The sequence below is a fragment of the Nothobranchius furzeri genome, chromosome 3 (genome assembly GCF_043380555.1).
Source record: "Nothobranchius furzeri strain GRZ-AD chromosome 3, NfurGRZ-RIMD1, whole genome shotgun sequence".
NCBI classification, from domain to species: Eukaryota; Metazoa; Chordata; class Actinopteri; order Cyprinodontiformes; family Nothobranchiidae; genus Nothobranchius; species Nothobranchius furzeri.
Genome location: NC_091743.1, coordinates 79,090,384 through 79,102,671, shown reverse-complemented (window position 1 = coordinate 79,102,671; position 12,288 = coordinate 79,090,384). Strand labels below are relative to the sequence as shown.

Sequence of the window (12,288 nt, the reverse complement as noted above, 5' to 3'; positions counted from 1 at the left end):
GTATAGCTTTAGTTCACTATAGCTTTTGTTCACAACACAAAAAAACTTTTCCAGAATTTGGTTCTTAAAGTCTATGTGTTGCAATAAATATTTGCTCTTAGGCGTGCTTGACTGCTTGCTGAATTTAAGACAATTGAGCCTAATTGTAGACGTTCCGGAAGGTCATTTTACACACCAATGGGACTCTACGCACATTTTTGTGGCAAAAGAAATCCAAAATCAGGACGTCAGTTGGACAATGCAAGTTCATGGAATGACTGATTCTATACAACTGTGCAAGCGTTCACTTGGTGGATAAAGAGGAATAGTGTCTCCCTGATGGTCTAGTGGCTAGGATCCAACGCTCTCACCGTTGTGGCCCGGGTTCGATTCCCGGTCAGGGAAAAGTTTCATTACTGTACTCTGTATCTATTGTCAAAAATCATTGTTGATGACATAAATGAGGAAATGGCTGCTTTAAGATAAATAATTAAAAACAGGTACATTTACACAATCAGTAGGTTTGGTGATGTTTAGAATGGATTAGGAAATACTCTGCAATCTGCTTACTTCGAAGTAGGACAGATAAATCTTTGCACTGGCCGGGAATCGAATCCAGGTCAACTGCTTGGAAGGCAGCTACGCTCACCACTATACCACCAATGCCACATAATTCAATGTAAAATCGTTATGATCGGAAAGATGAAATGACTGGTCTTTCTTGGGGTTTGAAGTTTTACATTTTTATTGTGCACTAAACTAATTTGACTTGCACCATCAGTGACTGCTGACAAAGAGTCAGATCAGAAACCGTTGTCTGTGTTCAATTTGATCTACATTAAGATGAAACTTAATCCACAGGAAGGCAACAAAATGTAATCAAAGAAAGACCTTTTGATTTTCAACATGACAGTGATGTCCACCCAAAAACCTATAGCAGTTCCAGTGCTAAAATAGTCTCCAACGCTGTACATTCTGTCAAATTCCATGACTGTTGACAGTCTGAGGCCATAGTATAACTTTAGTTCACAACACAAAAAAACTTTTCCAGAATTTGGTTCTTAAAGTCTATGTGTTGCAATAAATATTTGCTCTTAGGCGTGCTTGACTTTTTGCTAAATTTAAGACAATTGAGCCTAATTGTAGACGTTCCGGAAGGTCATTTTACACACCGATGGGACTCTACGCACATTTTTGTGGCAAAAGAAATCCAAAATCAGGACGTCAGTTGGACAATGCAAGTTCATGGAATGACTGATTCTATACAACTGTGCAAGCATTCACTTGGTGGATGAAGAGGAATAGTGTCTCCCTGATGGTCTAGTGGATAGGATCCGACGCTCTCACCGTCGTGGCCCGGGTTCGATTCCCGGTCAGGGAAGAGTTTCATTACTGTACTCTGTATCTATTGTCAAAAATCATTGTTGATGTCATAATTGAGGAAATGGCTGCTTTAAGATAAATAATTGAAACAGGTACATTTACACAATCAGTAGGTTTGGTGATGTTTAGAATGGATTAGGAAATACTCTGCAATCTGCTTAATTTGAAGTAGGCCAGATGAATCTTTGCTTTGGCCGGGAATCGAACCCGGGTCAACTGCTTGGAAGGCAGCTATGCTCACCACTATACCACCAATGCCACATAATTCAATGTAAAATCGTTATGATCGGAAAGATGCAATTACTGGTCATTCTTGGGGTTTGAAGTTTTACATTTTTATTGTGCACTGAACTAATTTGACTTGCACCATCAGTGACTGCTGACAAAGAGTCAGATCAGAAACCGTTGTCTGTGTTCAATTTGATCTACATTAAGAAGAAACTTAATCCACAGGAAGGCAACAAAATGTAATCAAAGAAAGACCTTTTGATTTTCAACATGACAGAGATGTCCACCCAAAAACCTATAGCAGTTCCAGTGCTAAAATAGTCTCCAACGCTGTACATTCCGTCAAATTCCATGACTGTTGACAGTCTGAGGCCATAGTATAGCTTTAGTTCACTATAGCTTTTGTTCACAACACAAAAAAACTTTTCCAGAATTTGGTTCTTAAAGTCTATGTGTTGCAATAAATATTTGCTCTTAGGCGTGCTTGACTGCTTGCTGAATTTAAGACAATTGAGCCTAATTGTAGACGTTCCGGAAGGTCATTTTACACACCGATGGGACTCTACGCACATTTTTGTGGCAAAAGAAATCCAAAATCAGGACGTCAGTTGGACAATGCAAGTTCATGGAATGACTGATTCTATACAACTGTGCAAGTGTTCACTTGGTGGATTAAGAGGGAGATTGTCTCCCTGATGGTCTAGTGGCTAGGATCCGACGCTTTCACCGTCGTGGCCCGGGTTCAATTCCCGGTCAGGGAAGAGTTTCATTTCTATATTCATTATCTAATGTCAAATATCATTGTTAATGACATAATTGAGGAAATGGCTGCTTTAAGATAAATAATTAAAAATAGGTACATTTACACAATCAGTAACTTTGGTGATGTTTAGAATGGATTAGGAAATACTCTGCAATCTGCTTAATTTGAAGTAGGACAGATGAATCTTTGCATTGGCTGGGAATCGAACCCAGGTCAACTGCTTGGAAGGCAGCTATGCTCACCACTATACCACCAATGCCACGTAATTCAATGTAAAATCGTTATGATCGGAAAGATGAAATGACTGGTCTTTCTTGGGGTTTGAAGTTTTACATTTTTATTGTGCACTAAACTAATTTGACTTGCACCATCAGTGACTGCTGACAAAGAGTCAGATCAGAAACCGTTGTCTGTGTTCAATTTGATCTACATTAAGATGAAACTTAATCCACAGGAAGGCAACAAAATGTAATCAAAGAAAGACCTTTTGATTTTCAACATGACAGAGATGTCCACCCAAAAACCTATAGCAGTTCCAGTGCTAAAATAGTCTCCAACGCTGTACATTCCGTCAAATTCCATGACTGTTGACAGTTTGAGGCCATAGTATAGCTTTAGTTCACTATAGCTTTTGTTCACAACACAAAAACACTTTTCCAGAATTTGGTTCTTAAAGTCTATGTGTTGCAATAAATATTTGCTCTTAGGCGTGCTTGACTGCTTGCTGAATTTAAGACAATTGAGCCTAATTGTAGACGTTCCGGAAGGTCATTTTACACACCGATGGGACTCTACGCACATTTTTGTGGCAAAAGAAATCCAAAATCAGAACGTCAGTTGGACAATGCAAGTTCATGGAATGACTGATTCTATACAACTGTGCAAGCGTTCACTTGGTGGAAAAAGAATAATAGTGTCTCCCTGATGGTCTAGTGGCTAGGATCCGACGCTCTCACCGTCGTGGCCCGGGTTCGATTCCCGGTCAGGGAAGAGTTTCATTTCTGTACTCAGTATCTCTTGTCAAAAATCATTGTTGATGACATAATTGAGGAAATGGCTGCTTTACGATAAACAATTAAAAACAGGTACATTTACGCAATCAGTAGGTTTGGTGATGTTTAGAATGGATTAGGAAATACTCTGCAATCTGCTTACTTCGAAGTAGGACAGATAAATCTTTGTATTAGCCGGGAATCGAACCGGGGTCAACTGCTTGGAAGGCAGCTATGCTCACCACTATACCACCAATGCCACATAATTCAATGTAAAATCGTTATGATCGGAAAGATGCAATTACTGGTCATTCTTGGGGTTTGAAGTTTTACATTTTTATTGTGCACTGAACTAATTTGACTTGCACCATCAGTGACTGCTGACAAAGAGTCAGATCAGAAACCGTTGTCTGTGTTCAATTTGATCTACATTAAGAAGAAACTTAATCCACAGGAAGGCAACAAAATGTAATCAAAGAAAGACCTTTTGATTTTCAACATGACAGAGATGTCCACCCAAAAACCTATAGCAGTTCCAGTGCTAAAATAGTCTCCAACGCTGTACATTCCGTCAAATTCCATGACTGTTGACAGTCTGAGGCCATAGTATAGCTTTAGTTCACTATAGCTTTTGTTCACAACACAAAAAAACTTTTCCAGAATTTGGTTCTTAAAGTCTATGTGTTGCAATAAATATTTGCTCTTAGGCGTGCTTGACTGCTTGCTGAATTTAAGACAATTGAGCCTAATTGTAGACGTTCCGGAAGGTCATTTTACACACCGATGGGACTCTACGCACATTTTTGTGGCAAAAGAAATCCAAAATCAGGACGTCAGTTGGACAATGCAAGTTCATGGAATGACTGATTCTATACAACTGTGCAAGTGTTCACTTGGTGGATTAAGAGGGAGATTGTCTCCCTGATGGTCTAGTGGCTAGGATCCGACGCTTTCACCGTCGTGGCCCGGGTTCAATTCCCGGTCAGGGAAGAGTTTCATTTCTATATTCATTATCTAATGTCAAATATCATTGTTAATGACATAATTGAGGAAATGGCTGCTTTAAGATAAATAATTAAAAATAGGTACATTTACACAATCAGTAACTTTGGTGATGTTTAGAATGGATTAGGAAATACTCTGCAATCTGCTTAATTTGAAGTAGGACAGATGAATCTTTGCATTGGCTGGGAATCGAACCCAGGTCAACTGCTTGGAAGGCAGCTATGCTCACCACTATACCACCAATGCCACGTAATTCAATGTAAAATCGTTATGATCGGAAAGATGAAATGACTGGTCTTTCTTGGGGTTTGAAGTTTTACATTTTTATTGTGCACTAAACTAATTTGACTTGCACCATCAGTGACTGCTGACAAAGAGTCAGATCAGAAACCGTTGTCTGTGTTCAATTTGATCTACATTAAGATGAAACTTAATCCACAGGAAGGCAACAAAATGTAATCAAAGAAAGACCTTTTGATTTTCAACATGACAGAGATGTCCACCCAAAAACCTATAGCAGTTCCAGTGCTAAAATAGTCTCCAACGCTGTACATTCCGTCAAATTCCATGACTGTTGACAGTTTGAGGCCATAGTATAGCTTTAGTTCACTATAGCTTTTGTTCACAACACAAAAACACTTTTCCAGAATTTGGTTCTTAAAGTCTATGTGTTGCAATAAATATTTGCTCTTAGGCGTGCTTGACTGCTTGCTGAATTTAAGACAATTGAGCCTAATTGTAGACGTTCCGGAAGGTCATTTCACACACCGATGGGACTCTACGCACATTTTTGTGGCAAAAGAAATCCAAAATCAGAACGTCAGTTGGACAATGCAAGTTCATGGAATGACTGATTCTATACAACTGTGCAAGCGTTCACTTGGTGGAAAAAGAATAATAGTGTCTCCCTGATGGTCTAGTGGCTAGGATCCGACGCTCTCACCGTTGTGGCCCGGGTTCGATTCCCGGTCAGGGAAGAGTTTCATTTCTGTACTCAGTATCTCTTGTCAAAAATCATTGTTGATGACATAATTGAGGAAATGGCTGCTTTACGATAAACAATTAAAAACAGGTACATTTACGCAATCAGTAGGTTTGGTGATGTTTAGAATGGATTAGGAAATACTCTGCAATCTGCTTACTTCGAAGTAGGACAGATAAATCTTTGTATTGGCCGGGAATCGAACCGGGGTCAACTGCTTGGAAGGCAGCTATGCTCACCACTATACCACCAATGCCACATAATTCAATGTAAAATCGTTATGATCGGAAAGATGCAATTACTGGTCATTCTTGGGGTTTGAAGTTTTACATTTTTATTGTGCACTGAACTAATTTGACTTGCACCATCAGTGACTGCTGACAAAGAGTCAGATCAGAAACCGTTGTCTGTGTTCAATTTGATCTACATTAAGAAGAAACTTAATCCACAGGAAGGCAACAAAATGTAATCAAAGAAAGACCTTTTGATTTTCAACATGACAGAGATGTCCACCCAAAAACCTATAGCAGTTCCAGTGCTAAAATAGTCTCCAACGCTGTACATTCCGTCAAATTCCATGACTGTTGACAGTTCGAGGCCATAGTATAGCTTTAGTTCACTATAGCTTTTGTTCACAACACAAAAACACTTTTCCAGAATTTGGTTCTTAAAGTCTATGTGTTGCAATAAATATTTGCTCTTAGGCGTGCTTGACTGCTTGCTGAATTTAAGACAATTGAGCCTAATTGTAGACGTTCCGGAAGGTCATTTTACACACCGATGGGACTCTACGCACATTTTTGTGGCAAAAGAAATCCAAAATCAGGACGTCAGTTGGACAATGCAAGTTCATGGAATGACTGATTCCATACAACTGTGCAAGCGTTCACTTGGTGGAAAAAGAATAATAGTGTCTCCCTGATGGTCTAGTGGCTAGGATCCGACGCTCTCACCGTCGTGGCCCGGGTTCGATTCCCGGTCAGGGAAGAGTTTCATTTCTGTACTCAGTATCTCTTGTCAAAAATCATTGTTGATGACATAATTGAGGAAATGGCTGCTTTACGATAAACAATTAAAAACAGGTACATTTACACAATCAGTAGGTTTGGTGATGTTTAGAATGGATTAGGAAATACTCTGCAATCTGCTTACTTCGAAGTAGGACAGATAAATCTTTGTATTGGCCGGGAATCGAACCCGGGTCAACTGCTTGGAAGGCAGCTATGCTCACCACTATACCACCAATGCCACATAATTCAACGTAAAATCGTTATGATCGGAAAGATGCAATTACTGGTCATTCTTGGGGTTTGAAGTTTTACATTTTTATTGTGCACTGAACTAATTTGACTTGCACCATCAGTGACTGCTGACAAAGAGTCAGATCAGAAACCGTTGTCTGTGTTCAATTTGATCTACATTAAGAAGAAACTTAATCCACAGGAAGGCAACAAAATGTAATCAAAGAAAGACCTTTTGATTTTCAACATGACAGAGATGTCCACCCAAAAACCTATAGCAGTTCCAGTGCTAAAATAGTCTCCAACGCTGTACATTCCGTCAAATTCCATGACTGTTGACAGTCTGAGGCCATAGTATAGCTTTAGTTCACTATAGCTTTTGTTCACAACACAAAAAAACTTTTCCAGAATTTGGTTCTTAAAGTCTATGTGTTGCAATAAATATTTGCTCTTAGGCGTGCTTGACTGCTTGCTAAATTTAAGACAATTGAGCCTAATTGTAGACGTTCCGGAAGGTCATTTTACACACCGATGGGACTCTACGCACATTTTTGTGGCAAAAGAAATCCAAAATCAGGACGTCAGTTGGACAATGCAAGTTCATGGAATGACTGATTCTATACAACTGTGCAAGCGTTCACTTGGTGGATAAAGAAGAATAGTGTCTCCCTGATGGTCTAGTGGCTAGGATCCAACGCTCTCACCGTCGTGGCCCGGGTTCGATTCCCGGTCAGGGAAGAGTTTCATTTCTGTACTCAGTATCTCTTGTCAAAAATCATTGTTGATGACATAATTGAGGAAATGGCTGCTTTAAGATAAACAATTAAAAACAGGTACAGTTACACAATCAGTAGGTTTGGTGATGTTTAGAATGGATTAGGAAATACTCTGCAATCTGCTTACTTCGAAGTAGGACAGATAAATCTTTGCATTGGCCGGGAATCGAACCCGGGTCAACTGCTTGGAAGGCAGCTATGCTCACCACTATACAACCAATGCCACATAATTCAATGTAAAATCGTTATGATCGGAAAGATGCAATTACTGGTCATTCTATGGGTTTGAAGTTTTACATTTTTATTGTGCACTGAACTAATTTGACTTGCACCATCAGTGACTGCTGACAAAGAGTCAGATCAGAAACCGTTGTCTGTGTTCAATTTGATCTACATTAAGAAGAAACTTAATCCACAGGAAGGCAACAAAATGTAATCAAAGAAAGACCTTTTGATTTTCAACATGACAGAGATGTCCACCCAAAAACCTATAGCAGTTCCAGTGCTAAAATAGTCTCCAACGCTGTACATTCCGTCAAATTCCATGACTGTTGACAGTCTGAGGCCATAGTATAGCTTTAGTTCACTATAGCTTTTGTTCACAACACAAAAAAACTTTTCCAGAATTTGGTTCTTAAAGTCTATGTGTTGCAATAAATATTTGCTCTTAGGCGTGCTTGACTGCTTGCTGAATTTAAGACAATTGAGCCTAATTGTAGACGTTCCGGAAGGTCATTTTACACACCGATGGGACTCTACGCACATTTTTGTGGCAAAAGAAATCCAAAATCAGGACGTCAGTTGGACAATGCAAGTTCATGGAATGACTGATTCTATACAACTGTGCAAGAATTCACTTGGTGGATTAAGAGGAAGAGTGTCTCCCTGATGGTCTAGTGGCTAGGATCCGACGCTTTCACCGTCGTGGCCCGGGTTCGATTCCCGGTCAGGGAAGAGTTTCATTTCTATATTCATTATCTGATGTCAAATATCATTGTTAATGACATAATTGAGGAAATGGCTGCTTTAAGATAAATAATTAAAAATAGGTTCATTTACACAATCAGTAATTTTGGTGATGTTTAGAATGTATTAGGAAATACTATGCAATCTGCTTAATTTGAAGTAGGACTGATGAATCTTTGCATTGGCCAGGAATCGAACCCGGGTCAACTGCTTGGAAGGCAGCTATGCTCACCACTATACCACCAATAACACGTAGTCAATGAAAAATCGTTATGATCGGAAAGATGAAATGACTGGTCTTTCTTGGGGTTTGAAGTTTTACATTTTTATTGTGCACTAAACTAATTTGACTTGCACCATCAGTGACTGCTGACAAAGAGTCAGATCAGAAACCGTTGTCTGTGTTCAATTTGATCTACATTAAGATGAAACTTAATCCACAGGAAGGCAACAAAATGTAATCAAAGAAAGACCTTTTGATTTTCAACATGACAGAGATGTCCACCCAAAAACCTATAGCAGTTCCAGTGCTAAAATAGTCTCTAACGCTGTACATTCCGTCAAATTCCATGACTGTTGACAGTTTGAGGCCATAGTATAGCTTTAGTTCACTATAGCTTTTGTTCACAACACAAAAAAACTTTTCCAGAATTTGGTTCTTAAAGTCTATGTGTTGCAATAAATATTTGCTCTTAGGCGTGCTTGACTGCTTGCTGAATTTAAGACAATTGAGCCTAATTGTAGACGTTCCGGAAGGTCATTTTACACACCGATGGGACTCTACGCACATTTTTGTGGCAAAAGAAATCCAAAATCAGGACGTCAGTTGGACAATGCAAGTTCATGGAATGACTGATTCTATACAACTGTGCAAGCATTCACTTGGTGGATAAAGAGGAATAGTGTCTCCCTGATGGTCTAGTGGCTAGGATCCAACGCTCTCACCGTTGTGGCCCGGGTTCGATTCCCGGTCAGGGAAGAGTTTCATTACTGTACTCTGTATCTATTGTCAAAAATCATTGTTGATGACATAATTGAGGAAATGGCTGCTTTAAGATAAATAATTAAAAACAGGTACATTTACACAATCAGTAGGTTTGGTGATGTTTAGAATGGATTAGGAAATACTCTGCAATCTGCTTACTTCGAAGTAGGACAGATAAATCTTTGCATTGGCCGGGAATCGAATCCAGGTCAACTGCTTGGAAGGCAGCTACGCTCACCACTATACCACCAATGCCACATAATTCAATGTAAAATCGTTATGATCGGAAAGATGAAATGACTGGTCTTTCTTGGGGTTTGAAGTTTTACATTTTTATTGTGCACTAAACTAATTTGACTTGCACCATCAGTGACTGCTGACAAAGAGTCAGATCAGAAACCGTTGTCTGTGTTCAATTTGATCTACATTAAGATGAAACTTAATCCACAGGAAGGCAACAAAATGTAATCAAAGAAAGACCTTTTGATTTTCAACATGACAGTGATGTCCACCCAAAAACCTATAGCAGTTCCAGTGCTAAAATAGTCTCCAACGCTGTACATTCCGTCAAATTCCATGACTGTTGACAGTCTGAGGCCATAGTATAACTTTAGTTCACAACACAAAAAAACTTTTCCAGAATTTGGTTCTTAAAGTCTATGTGTTGCAATAAATATTTGCTCTTAGGCGTGCTTGACTGCTTGCTAAATTTAAGACAATTGAGCCTAATTGTAGACGTTCCGGAAGGTCATTTTACACACCGATGGGACTCTACGCACATTTTTGTGGCAAAAGAAATCCAAAATCAGGACGTCAGTTGGACAATGCAAGTTCATGGAATGACTGATTCTATACAACTGTGCAAGCATTCACTTGGTGGATGAAGAGGAATAGTGTCTCCCTGATGGTCTAGTGGATAGGATCCGACGCTCTCACCGTCGTGGCCCGGGTTCGATTCCCGGTGAGGGAAGAGTTTCATTACTGTACTCTGTATCTATTGTCAAAAATCATTGTTGATGTCATAATTGAGGAAATGGCTGCTTTAAGATAAATAATTGAAACAGGTACATTTACACAATCAGTAGGTTTGGTGATGTTTAGAATGGATTAGGAAATACTCTGCAATCTGCTTAATTTGAAGTAGGCCAGATGAATCTTTGCTTTGGCCGGGAATCGAACCCGGGTCAACTGCTTGGAAGGCAGCTATGCTCACCACTATACCACCAATGCCACATAATTCAATGTAAAATCGTTATGATCGGAAAGATGCAATTACTGGTCATTCTTGGGGTTTGAAGTTTTACATTTTTATTGTGCACTGAACTAATTTGACTTGCACCATCAGTGACTGCTGACAAAGAGTCAGATCAGAAACCGTTGTCTGTGTTCAATTTGATCTACATTAAGAAGAAACTTAATCCACAGGAAGGCAACAAAATGTAATCAAAGAAAGACCTTTTGATTTTCAACATGACAGAGATGTCCACCCAAAAACCTATAGCAGTTCCAGTGCTAAAATAGTCTCCAACGCTGTACATCCCGTCAAATTCCATGACTGTTGACAGTCTGAGGCCATAGTATAGCTTTAGTTCACTATAGCTTTTGTTCACAACACAAAAAAACTTTTCCAGAATTTGGTTCTTAAAGTCTATGTGTTGCAATAAATATTTGCTCTTAGGCGTGCTTGACTGCTTGCTGAATTTAAGACAATTGAGCCTAATTGTAGACGTTCCGGAAGGTCATTTTACACACCGATGGGACTCTACGCACATTTTTGTGGCAAAAGAAATCCAAAATCAGGACGTCAGTTGGACAATGCAAGTTCATGGAATGACTGATTCTATACAACTGTGCAAGCATTCACTTGGTGGATAAAGAGGAATAGTGTCTCCCTGATGGTCTAGTGGCTAGGATCCAACGCTCTCACCGTTGTGGCCCGGGTTCGATTCCCGGTCAGGGAAGAGTTTCATTACTGTACTCTGTATCTATTGTCAAAAATCATTGTTGATGACATAATTGAGGAAATGGCTGCTTTAAGATAAATAATTAAAAACAGGTACATTTACACAATCAGTAGGTTTGGTGATGTTTAGAATGGATTAGGAAATACTCTGCAATCTGCTTACTTCGAAGTAGGACAGATAAATCTTTGCATTGGCCGGGAATCGAATCCAGGTCAACTGCTTGGAAGGCAGCTACGCTCACCACTATACCACCAATGCCACATAATTCAATGTAAAATCGTTATGATCGGAAAGATGAAATGACTGGTCTTTCTTGGGGTTTGAAGTTTTACATTTTTATTGTGCACTAAACTAATTTGACTTGCACCATCAGTGACTGCTGACAAAGAGTCAGATCAGAAACCGTTGTCTGTGTTCAATTTGATCTACATTAAGATGAAACTTAATCCACAGGAAGGCAACAAAATGTAATCAAAGAAAGACCTTTTGATTTTCAACATGACAGTGATGTCCACCCAAAAACCTATAGCAGTTCCAGTGCTAAAATAGTCTCCAACGCTGTACATTCCGTCAAATTCCATGACTGTTGACAGTCTGAGGCCATAGTATAACTTTAGTTCACAACACAAAAAAACTTTTCCAGAATTTGGTTCTTAAAGTCTATGTGTTGCAATAAATATTTGCTCTTAGGCGTGCTTGACTGCTTGCTAAATTTAAGACAATTGAGCCTAATTGTAGACGTTCCGGAAGGTCATTTTACACACCGATGGGACTCTACGCACATTTTTGTGGCAAAAGAAATCCAAAATCAGGACGTCAGTTGGACAATGCAAGTTCATGGAATGACTGATTCTATACAACTGTGCAAGCATTCACTTGGTGGATGAAGAGGAATAGTGTCTCCCTGATGGTCTAGTGGATAGGATCCGACGCTCTCACCGTCGTGGCCCGGGTTCGATTCCCGGTCAGGGAAGAGTTTCATTACTGTACTCTGTATCTATTGTCAAAAATCATTGTTGATGTC

The 12,288-nt window shown here is 39.4% G+C and overlaps 19 non-coding genes across 19 annotated transcripts; 13 read left to right on the top strand and 6 right to left on the bottom strand.

Moving 5' to 3' along the window:
- The first annotated feature begins 312 nt into the window (after nucleotides 1-312).
- trnae-cuc (transfer RNA glutamic acid (anticodon CUC)) lies at nucleotides 313-384 on the top strand. The gene has a single exon. It is a non-coding gene; the product is annotated as a tRNA-Glu (tRNA).
- A 904-nt stretch (nucleotides 385-1,288) lies between these two features.
- trnae-cuc (transfer RNA glutamic acid (anticodon CUC)) lies at nucleotides 1,289-1,360 on the top strand. The gene has a single exon. It is a non-coding gene; the product is annotated as a tRNA-Glu (tRNA).
- A 188-nt stretch (nucleotides 1,361-1,548) lies between these two features.
- trnag-ucc (transfer RNA glycine (anticodon UCC)) lies at nucleotides 1,549-1,620 on the bottom strand. Its single transcript has one exon. It is a non-coding gene; the product is annotated as a tRNA-Gly (tRNA).
- Nucleotides 1,621-2,279: 659 nt separating this feature from the next.
- On the top strand, nucleotides 2,280-2,351 carry trnae-uuc (transfer RNA glutamic acid (anticodon UUC)). The gene has a single exon. It is a non-coding gene; the product is annotated as a tRNA-Glu (tRNA).
- Nucleotides 2,352-2,540: 189 nt separating this feature from the next.
- Nucleotides 2,541-2,612, bottom strand: trnag-ucc (transfer RNA glycine (anticodon UCC)). The gene has a single exon. It is a non-coding gene; the product is annotated as a tRNA-Gly (tRNA).
- A 659-nt stretch (nucleotides 2,613-3,271) lies between these two features.
- Nucleotides 3,272-3,343, top strand: trnae-cuc (transfer RNA glutamic acid (anticodon CUC)). The gene has a single exon. It is a non-coding gene; the product is annotated as a tRNA-Glu (tRNA).
- Nucleotides 3,344-4,263: 920 nt separating this feature from the next.
- Nucleotides 4,264-4,335, top strand: trnae-uuc (transfer RNA glutamic acid (anticodon UUC)). The gene has a single exon. It is a non-coding gene; the product is annotated as a tRNA-Glu (tRNA).
- A 189-nt stretch (nucleotides 4,336-4,524) lies between these two features.
- Nucleotides 4,525-4,596, bottom strand: trnag-ucc (transfer RNA glycine (anticodon UCC)). The gene has a single exon. It is a non-coding gene; the product is annotated as a tRNA-Gly (tRNA).
- Nucleotides 4,597-5,255: 659 nt separating this feature from the next.
- trnae-cuc (transfer RNA glutamic acid (anticodon CUC)) lies at nucleotides 5,256-5,327 on the top strand. Its single transcript has one exon. It is a non-coding gene; the product is annotated as a tRNA-Glu (tRNA).
- Nucleotides 5,328-6,247: 920 nt separating this feature from the next.
- On the top strand, nucleotides 6,248-6,319 carry trnae-cuc (transfer RNA glutamic acid (anticodon CUC)). Its single transcript has one exon. It is a non-coding gene; the product is annotated as a tRNA-Glu (tRNA).
- A 189-nt stretch (nucleotides 6,320-6,508) lies between these two features.
- trnag-ucc (transfer RNA glycine (anticodon UCC)) lies at nucleotides 6,509-6,580 on the bottom strand. Its single transcript has one exon. It is a non-coding gene; the product is annotated as a tRNA-Gly (tRNA).
- Nucleotides 6,581-7,239: 659 nt separating this feature from the next.
- Nucleotides 7,240-7,311, top strand: trnae-cuc (transfer RNA glutamic acid (anticodon CUC)). Its single transcript has one exon. It is a non-coding gene; the product is annotated as a tRNA-Glu (tRNA).
- A 189-nt stretch (nucleotides 7,312-7,500) lies between these two features.
- trnag-ucc (transfer RNA glycine (anticodon UCC)) lies at nucleotides 7,501-7,572 on the bottom strand. Its single transcript has one exon. It is a non-coding gene; the product is annotated as a tRNA-Gly (tRNA).
- Nucleotides 7,573-8,231: 659 nt separating this feature from the next.
- Nucleotides 8,232-8,303, top strand: trnae-uuc (transfer RNA glutamic acid (anticodon UUC)). Its single transcript has one exon. It is a non-coding gene; the product is annotated as a tRNA-Glu (tRNA).
- Nucleotides 8,304-9,222: 919 nt separating this feature from the next.
- Nucleotides 9,223-9,294, top strand: trnae-cuc (transfer RNA glutamic acid (anticodon CUC)). The gene has a single exon. It is a non-coding gene; the product is annotated as a tRNA-Glu (tRNA).
- A 904-nt stretch (nucleotides 9,295-10,198) lies between these two features.
- Nucleotides 10,199-10,270, top strand: trnae-cuc (transfer RNA glutamic acid (anticodon CUC)). The gene has a single exon. It is a non-coding gene; the product is annotated as a tRNA-Glu (tRNA).
- A 188-nt stretch (nucleotides 10,271-10,458) lies between these two features.
- trnag-ucc (transfer RNA glycine (anticodon UCC)) lies at nucleotides 10,459-10,530 on the bottom strand. The gene has a single exon. It is a non-coding gene; the product is annotated as a tRNA-Gly (tRNA).
- A 659-nt stretch (nucleotides 10,531-11,189) lies between these two features.
- On the top strand, nucleotides 11,190-11,261 carry trnae-cuc (transfer RNA glutamic acid (anticodon CUC)). Its single transcript has one exon. It is a non-coding gene; the product is annotated as a tRNA-Glu (tRNA).
- A 904-nt stretch (nucleotides 11,262-12,165) lies between these two features.
- trnae-cuc (transfer RNA glutamic acid (anticodon CUC)) lies at nucleotides 12,166-12,237 on the top strand. The gene has a single exon. It is a non-coding gene; the product is annotated as a tRNA-Glu (tRNA).
- Nucleotides 12,238-12,288: the final 51 nt, after the last annotated feature.